Source organism: Dromaius novaehollandiae, chromosome 10, assembly GCF_036370855.1.
Source record: "Dromaius novaehollandiae isolate bDroNov1 chromosome 10, bDroNov1.hap1, whole genome shotgun sequence".
NCBI classification, from domain to species: Eukaryota; Metazoa; Chordata; class Aves; order Casuariiformes; family Dromaiidae; genus Dromaius; species Dromaius novaehollandiae.
The window spans coordinates 12,421,987-12,436,338 of record NC_088107.1 but is presented as its reverse complement, the minus strand read 5'-3'; the positions used below and the strand labels follow the sequence as shown (position 1 = coordinate 12,436,338).

At 36.8% G+C, this 14,352-nt stretch overlaps 1 pseudogene; it reads right to left on the bottom strand.

Annotated features, from left to right (window-relative positions):
- Positions 1-394: 394 nt before the first annotated feature.
- Positions 395-14,352, bottom strand: part of LOC112981411 (NAD(P) transhydrogenase, mitochondrial-like) — a 90,281-nt pseudogene continuing 76,323 nt past the window's right edge.

Below are 14,352 nucleotides of genomic sequence, written 5' to 3'. Positions count from 1 at the left end.
CTCTCATATAAGCCTAAACTGTTTTGCTCATTTTATATTTTAAAAGGAAAATCCACTGAAAAATAAAACCCATTAAGATACAGTCCAATCTTGAATCTTTCGAAGTCCATGAAAGCTAATGCAGCAGATTAAAGGCAACAGGACAATGTGCAATGCTGCAGCTGTTCATATGGAAGGTCCTACAGAAACAGCCAGGCTTTCTTTCCCCAGGACTCTGCAAAGTTCTGCCCATCTGTATAGGCAGTGCCCATGTTTAGTTAAACATGTGCCTATGTATATCCATTCGGCATAGGAGGTGCTGATTTAGAAAAGACACTTCTAGTTCATCTTTCTATGTGGTGGCACTTTTGTGAGACAGGTACACAATCCATGATTAATACTGAACTGAATTCTGTCACTGTTTTTTAAGTACCTGTTCTGCTTCGCAGAGTTCCAGCACTGGCATGCCAGTGACAACAGAACTGGAATCTTCCTGTGCTGCTGAGCTCACTGTGTCATTTACAACAATGACCAGAGCCAAGTCCATATCTGAAACAAAAAGGAAATATATTGCAAAATGTATTATTTATAACTTGAAGCAGTGGCTTTTCTTTTATCAAGGCAACACCAAAGTACATTAATCAAGCGTACAATAAATGATGACAGTTTGTTGTTTCATCTAAATGAAAAAATTAGGTCCATCTGTTCGTGTTCAAACCTAGAATCAAATCTTGGCAGTTATATGTGCTAATGAAAGCTATTATAATATTTTTGTGCATTCTCTGCATAAGATTCCATGAAAATAAATACTCCTAAGATTTAACAGGCAATCTTACGCAAGGCCCATGTGAGGTCGCTAAATAGAGCGCATATGTGGAATCTGAGTATGACTTCCATAATATTATAACATGTAGTTTATTTCAACACCATTCATTTACAGTCTAATTCTACAGTTCTGTTCAGTGCCTCAGTTCCGTCACTCTGCATGTGAGAAGCAATCCACTTGCACACAGGCCATTGTAGGTCTAGAGATTCCACATCTTGGGTTAAGATGGTAGAACACTGTTCTAAAATTTACAAATAATTTCTAAAAGCTCTGGCCACCACAGTGCTCATGAATGGTTGGTGTATTTCTAGTGCAACCCTTCTGATGACACACGGCTTAGTTTGGAGGTGTAGCATCAGTGTATCAACTAGATCTCCCTTATCCTCATGCTCACTGAATCCTTCAAGTAACTCTTAATGGATCTGTGATACGCAACTTCTGCAAAAGCACCAGTGACTCCTCCACCAAACATACTTATCCACATGCCTACCAATTTCTCTCTTTTTTTGTTTCTTTTTCAGTTTGCCCAGTAAAGCCAAACTTAATGGTCTGTAGTTTTGCTGAGTCCCCTAGAGTCCTTAGTAAATCAGCATCACATTCTAGCTTCAATTCCTCTGAAGCTTTTTTATTCAGGAGAACAAACACCTGATAACATTTCAGCAGTTTCATATTTGAATTCCTTTAAAATTTCTGGGTGAATGCCATCTGGTCCTAATACCTGGTTGCATAGTCATTTAATGGATTTGCTCTACAACTTACACATTCTGACATAACAGTTCAAGACCATTCTTCAACTATCCTCATATAGAAAAAAGTTACAGGAAACAGCCATAAGGAATTACCTTATGATGGTTGGGGAAAGAAAAAATGACTTTTGATATCCATCAACATGGATAAAAAAAAATAGATAGCCTTTGGAGGTTACTGGAATGATTTTCTCAGTTCATTAAAAAACTCTGTTTCCATTAAAATCAGTAGCATAATTCCTACTAACTGCTGTGGAACAAAGAGTGTACGTGCCTTTGTCTGACATTTCAGAATATTATATGAATCCAGACCATATTAGCTTTATTGATAACAAAACACTGGTGTATATTTGATGAAAAAGGTCTAGTTTATGTACACCAAGCAAAACTCAGTAGCTATTACCATTATCATCTATGCAAAACATACATTGTTTGATTCTTAGGGTTTTTTAATTCTTTAATAATTACTTAATAACTAATTCATTGAAATTAATACTGAATGTTAATTCAACCACTCTAGCCAAAATATAAAGTACCAAAATGCCAGTTAAAACAAAATTCTAATCGTTCACCGTAAGAAAAGACATAAATTTAATTATTTAGTGTGACCTGACTACAAGACAAGCTGTTAATGTTTTAAGCCTTACCTGGAAAATCTTCATTTATGTTGTCCATTTTTCTAATACAACATCATAAAGTACACCAGCTTCAACCAGCAACACATTCAGTTGCCCTGGCATATGGCCTGCTATAGGGTGAATACCAAACATAGAAAACAAGAAAAAGAAGGCGGTGGTGGTGATGTTCAACTGTGAACTGAAAAAAAAACCAGTGTAAAAGCAGTCTGGTTCCAAAGCAGTATTTGTGTACCAGATGCAGAAAGAGAACCAAAGAAATATGCCTAAAAGTACATCCTGAGGAACAGCATCTAACAGATTATTATAATGAGAGGGCAGGAGGGAGAGGGCAGGAGGGAGAGGGCAGGAGGGAGAGGGCAGGAGGGAGAGGGCAGGAGGGAGAGGGCAGGAGGGAGAGGGCAGGAGGGAGAGGGCAGGAGGGAGAGGGCAGGAGGGCAGAAGCTGAAGTAAAGAACTTCTTTACATTGTCCTCTATCCTTCAAAAATTACCTCAGAAGTTCCTTCGTGAAATTATTTAACACACTGTTTACTTCTTTTTTTTTAAATGAAACTACTACATTTTCTGTGACTAGCGTATTTAAATAACATAACATAGCAGGTCAGCTCCTTAGCTGGGGTAATTTGCCTTCCCTCTGTTGAAATTAGATTCAGTTATATATTGATGAAAGCACACATGGCAGGTACTGCTAGCTGAGGATCAGGAGTATTATTACAACGTAGCTGATTTTTTTCTTTGTTCATTAAGCATTTTTACCATGTCAGCAATGGGATATTGGGCTTTGGCTGCACAACGGCCCCAACCTAAACCTTCAGAAATGTTATGGTTATGCAAAAGCAGCACCTCATTCCACCTAAAGCACTACATAGCACTCCAGGAACAAACATGTTTCTCTGATTTATCAACTTAAGAATCTTGTCCATCACTTAAGAAACCAACAAAATTCATCTGCTGCAGGCAGATGACATAGAGGGCATGTGAGAGCAAACTATGCTGTAAAGGATAGTTTAATCCAAAGCCTAAAATCTTTGTGTCTAGAGCAGGGTTTTTTTTGTTTGTTTGTTTGTTTGAAGTGAACTGAAAAAGTTTTAGGTACTGGCTGGCATCAGTTTCCCTAGAGAACCACACTGCACACAGTATCTCTGCCCAGGGCTGGCTATGGCCCCCCTGAAACTGACAGCTGGAGAGGGCAAGGATGTTAAAACATTTAGTGTTAAAACACCTTGTCTTGTAGTCAAGCCATACTAAATAATTTTATTTATGCCTTTCTTATGCTAAATAACTACAGTTTTGTTCTAAGAGACCTCCAAGTGGCTGAGGTGCATTAACCAAAGGAACTATAGTATACTGCTACATAGAGAAGAGTCTTGAAGTTTAAGAAGACTGCAGGCCTGCTTTGAGCAAAGGGCCAAATAAAAGCAGTCGAAGACAGAAAAATATCTGTTCTTCCTTGAGCTTCTAAGAATTCCTAAAATGCAAGTATAGTGGCAAAAAAATTACAACATCAGATATACCTGTGCAAGCAGATTAGCCTCATTTACAGCTATGAAGCTACACCTATTTCAAATCACTGTTTATGAAAAGTAGAGACATCATCTTGCCTTTCCAGATGGAGTTTACAGGACAGCAAGTCAGAAACATTTTAAGATAGTCAGCTGAAAAGATTTGACATAGAGTCTCTCACAGACAATAAAAATGAGAACTCGCAGTACTATTTCTACCTCATAAACCTTCCTTTCTGAGCTATCATCTCTATTTTTGCTTAGAGCAAAATCAGATAGTTTGATTCCTGTCCTCTAAGTTGGGTCCAGTGTTGCAGAGCAGCTCTGAAACAGATGATGAAGCAGTGAAGAATTCTTAATTGAAGGAAATATGGCCAGTGCAAGGGGGTACAAAGATCTGAAAGGGTGTTGCTGAAACTACCAAATTCCCCACCTGTCAACAGTGGCCTTTGGAGGTCCTGGTTTAATGGTTGGCAGCCTCAGCAGGAGGAGAATGGCCTAGAGGCAGTGTAGAGCCACTTTTGTTCTTCTTCCTCAGTCTGAACATGTTACAGATCATATACATCTCTGGAGAAATGATCACAGCTGTTAGGGCCTTCCTTATGCATACAGTGTGGAATATATTATGAATGATTTGCCATGCTCACAAACTTAGGACTTGCACAGCAATAAATCCAAAAAAGACAACTAAGTGAGTGAAAATTAAAACCACAAATAATTAACATCACAAACATTGATGTTTTTCATATATTTAACACTGCAGTGCTCTATTCAGAATTCTCAATTTTGTTGCGAATAAAACCTCTGATCCTATTAAAAATGATTTCTTTAATCTTCAGGGGAAGAGTACATAAACATCGTGACCAATAGCAAATTTCTAGGACTTTGAGTGTTTTGTGTTGGATTTTTTAATGTGACTATACAAAAACAACAGCACTTAACGTTTCTCTCTACAATAGCCTGTTTTACTGGGGGAGGCACTTTGGCAGTTCTCTTGCTTTTTCTCCATATCATCCCCTCTCCTTTCAGAGGCCCCTCATCACGATGACCCATCCATTTGGCTAAGGGCTGCATGCAGCTGCATCTGAAAGAAGCCAACTGTATTCTTGGGTCAGCTGGAGAAATTTGCTTGATTATAATTATAGGTATATACAGTGCTTCTAACTCCTGTAACTTAGGGGAGAGAAGATCTAGGCCCATATTCAGGTTCCAGCTGAGCTGCAAAACAGACCAGCTGGCTAAATGACAAATGATCAGTAGCTTCAGGCAATGCAGTATACAACAACTATTTTATTTAAGGATTTTCTCCTGCATATTTGGAATGGTCTTTTGTTCACACACCTTCATAAAATACAGTAACTTTTTGTGGACTATTATAATGAAAGAAGATTGACTAACTGGCACATTTCAACTCACTGGCTCTGCTGGCCTGCAGATCTGAGATGTGTGAAAACGGAATGTTTCCTGATCACAGTAAATGTTTTATACATATAGCTATCCTACAGAACTTAAAATCACCTAATACATCATGACACTGAAACTTTTTTGTTATTGTTGCAAATTGTAATTGAATACTGGCCAAGACTTGCCATTCTTAGTGAAATATCTTATCAGACTCAACAGATGATTAGCCTGAATAAATCTTGACAGTGTTGGGCCACTCATTTTTAGGACATGAAAAGCAAGAGTTTTTTTGGGAGGTTGTTTTTTTCTTTTTTTGTATGAGATTTAACAAGAAAAGGGAAACCCAATGAATAACTTCAGTAACTTCACCTCCTGCTTCTTTGCTATAAGACAATACCATTCAAAGTTGTAAAATCCATTTAAGTTCTGTGCCCAAGGACTTTGTATTTCCACCATCCCCAGTTTTAGCCTTAAGGCCTTCATTATTTTTTCAGATGAGAAGAAAAACTCCCAGCAGAGTTCATAGAAGATCTAAAGTGAGGCACTTATTCTTTAGGACCTAACAGTCATAACAAGCAGGTCTGACTTCCATTGTAGCAGGAACATACAGCAAGTGTAAATCCTCAAAATTCCAGGAAAATGACAAATGGCATAAAACTGATGAAATTAAAATTGGTGTCTACCTAGGCCTAGGCTCATGTTGAAACCTTTTCCCTCTATGTTATATCATTACAAAACAGGCTGAGGATCGTAATACTGCCAACATGTATGCTACATTATGAAGTGTGATATTTCTAGTTAACCAAGGTTTTTCATTAGATCTATAACATTAATTATGGTTGTAATTCACTATATTGGGAAACATTCAATTCTCACTAATGCCACATGCATCCAGGATGCTACCAAATGGATTCACTGGTGACAAGTTGGCATTTTGCATTCACTATAGCAAATCACAAAAATGGTATACTTTCTGAGTACATCTGAACAAAAGGTTTAATTGCAAACATGTCAGAAGAAAAAACACATACAGTTCTTGCATTTTGTATTCAAATATTTGTCATAACCTCATTTTTAGCTTATATTATATTTTTAATTTCCCTATTGCAAGATTTTTAGTCTTTTTCTTGCATGTTTGTATAAAGCCTAGCACAAAATTGCTACTTCACTACAATAATAATAATTGTCACAGGTATGCAACGGACATGAAAGCAAAATCTCTGCCCTGAGACACTTAAAATCAAGGATAAAAGTTAGTTGCAAAGAAAGAGAGCAAAAGTAAAATTGGCAAGGTGAAGTTGGGCAATGCTTTCATAGCATACACTCAGGTAGTTTGCATGTAATTGACTCAGCAGGCTTAGGTTTTCAAAACAGATTCCAATGTAAAGAGAAATCCTATTCTGCTGGAAAGCCCAGGATGCTCCAGCTTTCAAGAAGCATATCCATAGGAACAGATATGATTAGGCATGAAGTTGACTAATAACTGCATAGAGCTGTAGTCATGGGCAAAGCCCAGAGGAAAATGCGTGCTAACATTAAATGAGGAGAGGAGGAGCTATTTAACAATTTTAATATCTGTGCAACAACTATAAATTTAATAGTGAATTGCATAGACTCAGAGGAAGTGGAAACAATAGTTACATATGATTGAAGTGATGGTGAAAAGTGAACTATGCTGAATGTTATGCAAGATCCAAGGTAGCCTGAAAAGCCTACTATGGAGTAAATAAACAACAAATATCTGAACTCTCAGTCAAGATAATGATGATAGAATTAGCCTCCTTTATCATTTCAAGAGCTTGGTCTAATCCAATTTCAGTGTGAGTTCCAACAATTTCCATAGGTTTCCCTCTAGCTGTAGATTATGTACCATATCCACCCAAAATGATATTTGGCAAAGATCTGTTCATGGCCTAAATGTGAATGTATTAAATAAGCATATTGGTCAAAACAACAGTCCTGATTCCATTAAAAGAATCCCAAAATAAATAGCTTATTTGCTGTAAATTCCCATGTAGTTTGTTTGGGAAGGCAGACTGCATTATTCTTCAGCTCATTAAAGTTTACTTTAACAAGCTCTGAAGCTGATACAGCAATGGTTCAACAGTTCAATATTCTATTGCTTTCTTTTTGGAAAGCTTCAGCATCCCACTTGGCATAAAAAATGACACAATTTAACACGGATTTTCAGACACGTCTTTCAGAAAACCTTGTTTTTCAGCCATTTTTAAACAATTCTTCCTCTCCTCCCCAGAATACTTTAACATTTTTTGCTAGTGAAACAAAGATGTTCTTTGTTTAAATAACATCTCCCCTCTTGCTTGTTATGGAACAGCACATTTACTCAAAGTTAGCTGCTGGGCGAGATATTTCAGTGAAGACTGTTTAGTCTTTTTTTAAAAAACATTCACTTACATTTCTGGATTTGCAGGGAAATCACAATGCTGCTTGCTTCTTTTTCTAGTTGTTTTTTGAAAAGTTCAAATGCCAGATTTAGTGTACTAGGAACTGTCTACATACAGAGTGGCTCTACTCAGGTAAAGCTGTGCAAGCTCTCCCCTACCATATGACCATCATCCTGACCTGAAAGAATCAGCTCTCTCAAGGACAGCAGCTTAATCTCTGTGCCCACCTGAATGCCAGTCAATGCCCACTCTGCCACATTTGTGACCAGCAGAAACTGAATTTTAGTGTGTTTACACTGTACAGTGAAGAGCCATGTGGAAGTGCTTGAGCTAAGGGTAAAGGAGCTACTAAAGCGTAGGGTAAAATGGGGAAGTGCAGTCCTAGCAAACATACATTGCTTTCAATCCTCAAGTTGGCTAAGTCATCTCTACACAACTCTGCATTGGGCAGCTCAGACATTCTGAGATTTTAGCTACTCTTGGCATTTAAGCAGTTCATTTGCCAAATTCTGTTCCTAGAAACCCAGCAGACATTCATCCAGTTGCGCTAACTTTTCATTATTTATTACCATTATGAGCAAAATTCTAATTGGGAGCCAAACTAGTCATCCAGTTTCCTGCAGCATCTTATTATCAAAAGTTTCCAAAGTAGATGCTTTAGACTCATTTCACACAAAAGGGGCCAAACTAGTGATGTTTCTATCTTACTCCATACAATGTATGACAGGATAGCTCCAGCGGAACCAGTCAAGGCACCCACAATTGTCACCAGATTGTTGTAAAGAAGAAATCCTTCTGCACACGAGGCCCAGCCAGAGTAGCTGATCAATCAACATCAATTCCTGCAATTTAATAAACACCGTAAAATGGAAAGAAAAATGAAATTCATATTTCAAGAAATGATATAATTCCTAAAATATTAAGTAAGAGCTAAAACAAAAGGAAACAAAAATTAAAGTAGCCAGTTAGCAGAAGATGATTACCCATTATATTATTTATGCATTTTGGGTTTGGTCATGTGAGCAGATACACCTTTAGAAGTTTTAGTAAAAGCTTATTACAGACATAAGAGGAGCTGAAATCATTTGTTATTTTTCAGGATGAGACCCTTACTCTCTCTTATTTCTTTCCAAAACTAGCCCATAGTTACAGCAATGCCTAGGATTACATATACATATCACTAGATAAACATCCATGGCTTATTTTACAGCACTGCTGCTGGCTAAAAAGTTTTGGATCTCTGCAGTGTGGTTTGTGGGATCCTGCAGGGTCTTGCAGACTTGTTATGGAATTTCTATAGGGCTAGATAAACATTCTGCAGAGTGCTTTGTTGATTCCTCATAATTTATGCCAAATTTTTCAGCTAATATGCAAGACTCCATTGTGGCTAGTATTCAGCAAGTGCTGAATGTGCGTGCAAGAACCTTACATTACTTGTATTTGCAATGCAGAGGTTCAAGAAGTGCTCTCTTGATATTCTCACCATAATTGAGGAGAGACCTGTAACACCAAAAAGGCTCACTAAACCAGTGTTGTAGCTTGGATCCAACATAAAAGGTATCATACGACCCAAGGATGCTATCAACGAACCAACATTCAAGTAGTCGGAGCCAGACAGAGGAAATGCTGCTGAGTTCAGTATATCTGGAAGCAGGCATGGCTGCTCTAACACTGTATTGACTTTACTACTAAAACATTTTTACTGCTAAAGCACTGGAAATTAAGACAAGCTACAGATACAGAAACAAAATACTGAAGATATTGGTCCCAAGAGGATTAATTGAGCCGTAACACAGATCCGCCCTTTGCAGATCCAAGAAAACTATGAAGGAATTTTATTTTGAAGGAGTTTTCAGAAACAGAAGCACTCCAGTTCCAAGTACTCCATGATTTCTTCTGCTTCATCTTTATCAGTTGGGGTAAAACAAATGCAGTTTCTCATGATATATGAGTACATTGCAGTAGCAAATAGGGAGCAGTAATTATGTGGAGCATGAAGCTTTAGTAGCTGTCTATTAACACAGTAGGAAATAATCAATGCATAGGGACCTAGGAGGTCTCTTACTACAATTTCTCTAGCCACTCTTTGTTCACATAAGAATCTTAGTCCAAAGGCTCTATGTCCAAAGTGCAAGTCAGACTTCTAGTCAAACATCTCTCTCTAGCAAATCCAGCAAAAACAACCTTGAAGACTAACGTCAACATCTCTCCCAATCAACACCAAAACTAAAGTCACTAACCTCTTCCTTGGTTACCAGTCCTGCTAAGTTTGTTAAACTAAGTTGCATAAGGCTACTTTTTCTTTTTTTTTTTTTCTTTTTTTCTTTTTTTTTTTTTTTTTTTGTAGGAACCAAGAGAATCAGCCTGCACATCCTCCTAGAATTCAACTGCATTTTTGGGACCCAAAACCAAAAAGGGACTTTAGGAAGCTTCATCTTAAAATGCATACGACAGAGCAAAGTAAAGAGCACCCTGTAGTTCTCCATAAGCCAGTAAAGAACCACTGAAAGTTACAGCCCCAATATAAGTCCCCAGATACACCACAGTTTTGAGAACACATGCAGAAGGGCAAACATCAAGGTGCGGATATTCAGTCATGTACTCAGCAATACACGTAAGAACTCCTGCCAAGCCAACCAGACTGTGAAATGCAGCTACAAGCTGAAGAAGATCAGAGATTTCACTTTGTTTCACAATGGTAAGACCTACAAAATGAGATGGTTTAGATCCAAGATAAAATATTATATTGTATTTCATACTCAAAGCATAAACAGATGGTTAAGCAAGAAAGGACATTTAGTTTTTAATGTTGTTTTCCTTTTTGCACAATAAAATAGAAATATAACAGTTATAGCATATTTTAACCTAATTTAAGTCTTTTCCAAAAATACATTGCTAGAACATTTTGGGATGACAGCTTGTAAGAAACAGAGCCAGAATAGTGCTTTTGAAGCCATAGTTTCTTATGTATTGGAGAGAGTTGTGCGAATGCACCCATCACAGTTTTCGAACACGTTTTGCCTATAGGGAACCAAGGCAGGCAAAATGTCTCTGGAGGCATTAGAAGACAATGCCACAATTGAAGTGACAAACTGGCAAAAAAGTAATGCCTTCTCCCCTTCTATCTTACAAAGTTTCAATCACATATGTGTGTTGGAACACATACCTTTAAGAATTTCTATCAGCCTCCTTAGTGCCAGAAACAAAACCTGCCTTAGATGATCAACATTAGAACTGAATGAAAACTTTCAAATATTTCTTTCTCCACAAACTAATAAATTCAAATTCAAGATCAGCTGAGATAATTGGTGGATTCATTACAATAAAATTGTTTCAACTGAGAAAAATAACTGGAAAGTTCCAAAAATGTCTAACCATTTTAGTGCTTTTGAAATAACACCAATTTTTCATTTCAGAACATGTGAATTGACCAAACTTAAGATATTTATGACCAATTAACGTATCTGTCACCCCAGCTTATACTCTCCCCTTAGTTAAGGGTGACACCTTTAGGAATTCATCTGCTTTCATAATATATTTTCCTATCCTCCCATAAGAAGTAAATTAATAACCCTTAAAGAAGATGCCACGAACTGAGCACATATAGCTCATAAGAAATACCTACCCTTGGGCGACCTGGAGCCATGGCTGTAGACATCTGTGCAAGCACTTCTAGTGAGGTTTTCAGTGTTCCAGTGTTGATGCTAAACCTCCAGCAACCCCAATCACACCAAGGGCATTTCCAAGCCTAGAAATGTTCTGACTAGAGAACCCTGCCAGCATACCTACACAGCAAAGACTTGAGCCCAAATACATCATCTGGAAAAACAACCAAAAAGGAAACGTGAAGCATAGTTGTGCTTCAAGCTTTATTCCCTATAAAGGAATATAAAGGTATTGAAAGGTTTATAGGATCTCCAAGAAGACTGAGAAGTGTTAGCTTATCTTTAAAGATAAGGAAGATTTCCTGTTTATTTATTAGTACAAGTGAGTATCTTTATCTGATAATGAAACTTCCCCACGTTCTCCCTTTCCCATTTTCTGGTTTCTACATTTCTTTGAGACCGATCCACCAAGCAACCACGAAACTTATGAAGCATCTCAACTACTCAGTTCCAGAATTCACTGATATATATTGGAATACATATTTTCGATTATCATAAACACTGACATATTGTTTTCCAGTATTAGTCTACAATGCCACAATGCTTTATTCTCTATTGTTTTCAGAATTAGTTCTTAATACTCTGTCCCAAGAGAAAAATACTTATTGCATTAGTTCAAGCTTAAAGATACTACACCTTTGCTAGATTAGCCCTGCGCTAGACAAATTTAAAACCATTTTAGCCATTAGATTCTTTGTGGATGGGAGAGGTATATTTTACTAGCTAAATATAAAGATTTGATTCTCTCGTATTTTGATTTTTTAATGTTTTCATATAAACGATGCTCTGAAATACTTACATGACTTACATGATTTAGTAAACATGCAGTCTTCTTTCTTATATTTGAAAAGCATATGGTGACTTTATTTTAAATAATAAATTTTCTTTTAATCTGCATCGCTGAATGAATTGAAAGTATCATCCAAAATAATGTAGTCACAAAAATCCATGATGCATGCATCATAACTAACAGACAAATATAGCCATTTTACAACATCCCTGAAACATCCAGAAAGGCCATTGAAGATCACATGTTAGCTGATATCTTCAAGAAATATTCATGCACTTTTCAGAAGTCTAAGTCCACAGACTTAAGTCTAACAGAAGCAGAGCTGTTATATAATATTAATGACACTGAGATGGAGCAGTTTTATAGATATTGTGTCTTGAGGAGCTTTGGAGTTAAATAGAATAGCCATATGACTACACTGATGTGGCTTATATTATAGCTTGTGGAAAATAAACAAACAAGAAGCAACATAACAGCTTCCCAGAACACACGTATTCAAGTACTCATTTGTAAGACAACTGGCAAAACTATTAGCTGCAATGACCTTATGCAGCACAATTTTGACCTAGTGTTTATTTAATTATTAACCTGGTCCTCACAATGAATCCGGTCAAAATCTAAGTGTAAGGATGGGAAGGTGTTCTTTATTTGTATGTAGAATATAAACTGAAAACATCTGCTACTGTTTCCCATTCAGCCTGGGCCCTGCCACCCTCTGAGGCATTTATTACATATAAGATTTTATTGATCATACTATAGCTAGAGGGAAATGTATTACTCAGTTCTTTTGACACACATATGAGCTATTTTAGTATGTTAATTTAATATCATTTCAAAGAATGGGGTTCAAATGTAAAACTATTGTGAAACAACCTTTTGGAAAATAAGCTTTGTTACTATGTCTATTGACTGCCGTGTGACCTTCTGATAAGTTCCAGGACATTTATCAGATTTCTCTGCAGTGATGGTTTCATTTAAAGCACTTTAAAGAATTAATGAAATCTGACACCTCATTTCTTCCAGATTTTGGTGCTGAACACTTTTCTAGGATGTAGGAAGCCTTAAGGGCAGGTAAGAGAACCATTTCAGTTCTGATTACTATCAGATAGTTTTCTTCCCTAAAATACTTCCTTTCTCTCTCTTTGTTAAGGATAATTGCCAGTTAGATTCTACCTCTAACAAGAAATAGTTCAGATTTAATAAGTTTTGAACAATATTTATATATCTGAAAGTGAGTTAAAAAGAGAAAATAAAAATAGACATAGTCTCTCTCCTGAGGTACTTGCACACTAAACAGATCAGTACTCGTGCAAATGAACTAAGCTCCTTGATGAATGAGTTGCTGCCTTCTAGCAACAGACTGAATATTATGGTATTCAAAATGCAAAGCTGTTTACTCTTGTCTTTTCTCAAATGAAACATAGCACAGCCACAAAGAAATATGCTCAAATAAGGACAGTGGAATACAAAAAGCCTATAAAATTTCTCTGGCCTGAGGGATAAGCGATTCCATGATCTAATGAAGAGGGATAGCAAATATTTGCCCATATAAGTGAACGGTTTTGCTGGAGGGCCTGATTCTGTAAATACCACTCATTCCTCAGTGCTTATAGCATTAATATTACAGCCGGAATCAGGCCATTTGCTTGCTGGTATCACTAGTTTTGCTAGTCAAGACCATCCTGCTAGCTTTGGATTACTAACTTAACTACTGAAGGAAACCTGAATGTTGACTAAGCTGTTAAATGTTACATCCATGGGCAAAAGATATTAAGCCCACTGACAAAAGATATGTTATGTCCACCAGCAAGAGATATGTACAATATCCTCCTACAAATACTGCTCCAGGGAGGAGGTAGAGATAATTATATTCTGGAGGATCTGTAGGTCATTTGAACATATTCAACATTCTCTGTGTAATTAAGAAACCACTTCTTGGGGAAAATAATTTTAATTTGTAAGAATGACCAAGTAAAAACGCCTGTTTGTTCTTTTTCTCTGCACATCACTTTATGTTCAAACTGGTATAACTGTCATATTTTATACTCTTCAGTTTATTCCAATTGCAAATTCAATTCTCATACAGCTTCAAACCTTATCTTATTTTCATTTTAGCACTAGCACTTTCAATTTCATTAAAGATTTGTGCTCTTTTTAAATGGATTTCTTATTCTCTTTCCAAATCAGGCCTTCCTGATCTGTCTTGTTTCCTAAATTTCTGGCAAGGTTATGGTACTGTATATGGCATGATTGCTTAATTTTTTGTGTTCTGCTTAAATTGAACTTAATGTGTTCACTGCTTATGCTATTTCCTATATGAAGTTTATCAACGTCTATCCTTTTTTTCCCCAGAGTTATAGAATTTCATTCTAGATAATATGTTAACTAATTTATTGGCT